Source organism: Pseudophryne corroboree, chromosome 1 (assembly GCF_028390025.1).
Source record: "Pseudophryne corroboree isolate aPseCor3 chromosome 1, aPseCor3.hap2, whole genome shotgun sequence".
Classification (NCBI taxonomy): Eukaryota; Metazoa; Chordata; class Amphibia; order Anura; family Myobatrachidae; genus Pseudophryne; species Pseudophryne corroboree.
The window spans coordinates 797,300,472-797,301,699 of record NC_086444.1 but is presented as its reverse complement, the minus strand read 5'-3'; the positions used below and the strand labels follow the sequence as shown (position 1 = coordinate 797,301,699).

The 1,228-nt window shown below is 41.1% G+C and overlaps 1 pseudogene; it reads left to right on the top strand.

Moving 5' to 3' along the window:
- The first annotated feature begins 893 nt into the window (after positions 1-893).
- On the top strand, positions 894-1,012 carry LOC134949334 (5S ribosomal RNA; annotated as a pseudogene).
- Positions 1,013-1,228: the final 216 nt, after the last annotated feature.

Sequence of the window (1,228 nt, the reverse complement as noted above, 5' to 3'; positions counted from 1 at the left end):
CCCGCAAGACGGGTGAAACGCGTTTTTCTCCTCTGACCACGGACATCAGGAGTATGATGCAGATCTGTCTGACTCCAGACTGACCCAGGGACCTGGGCAGGGGCTGGTATTTTTTCTGTATCATTCTTTCCATATAGAAACTTTGTTCAAACTTGTTGTAACTAATATCAATTAACAAATATCAAACCTATTCAGATGTTTTCAGATAGATACAGTATCATTTTTTGCCTGCTATAGACGGGACATGAGAAATGTACCTGTCTACCCTCTCTTTTGTATATTTTTTGCTCATATTGTTTATCATTATCTGTTACCATATAGATAACCAGAGAGCAGATGACATTTTTTGTTTGATTGGACACACTTCCCCCCTAATATTTGTCTTTCCTAGTGCAACAGCCCCATATTTTGGGTTGCAATCATAATCATATATAAAAAAACGTTTTCTTCTTGGGGGAGTCTCTCTTGGGATATGTGCTTTAGCCCCTTCAGTCCCATCTAGCTCACAGCAGAGATTTTAGATATAATATATGTATGTCTAAATTATCAAACAAATTGTCAGTACCTATTGTAAATAACACATGATCTCTGTGACATCGATCTCTTAATGTTCCCTGCCTAGCGGCACAACACATGGCGGTTATAGGTGGGATCAACTGGTGTTATTTTAACACAAGTCACATCTAGCATATACTGATCGTGTACTCTTACCCTAAAAAACTTACCTTTATCTTCATCTGCAGCCTCAAAAAAAATTTCTTATATCAGCGGACTCTCATTTATGATTCACAGGTGAAAACCTGCGTCTAACGTAGACAGCAGATCCGCATTTGCCTTTTTCTGAAATCTCTAATCGGTGCACTCTCATTGGTGGGTCGACCAATTGCGTCAAAAGTTACTACCATACCCCACCGACAGAGCCCGATCTCGTCCGATCTTGGAAGCAAAACGGTGGTGGGCTGGGTCAGTACCCGTGAGGGAGACCCCCAGGGAATACCCGGTGTTGTAATCGATGACCCCCTCCGACCAGATACCAACAGCAGGATCACCACTTTTTCTCTCCCCCCTTTTTCTTTTCCCCCTTCTCTTCTGTTTTTCTTCTCTTTTCTGCTAGATATCCAAAGGCAAAAAATTAGCAAAACTTATTGTCTTGTAAAATACGGGGGCAATTAGCAGGCAACCCCAATATATGTATATAATTCTGCTACGACGCATACTCTTGATAAAA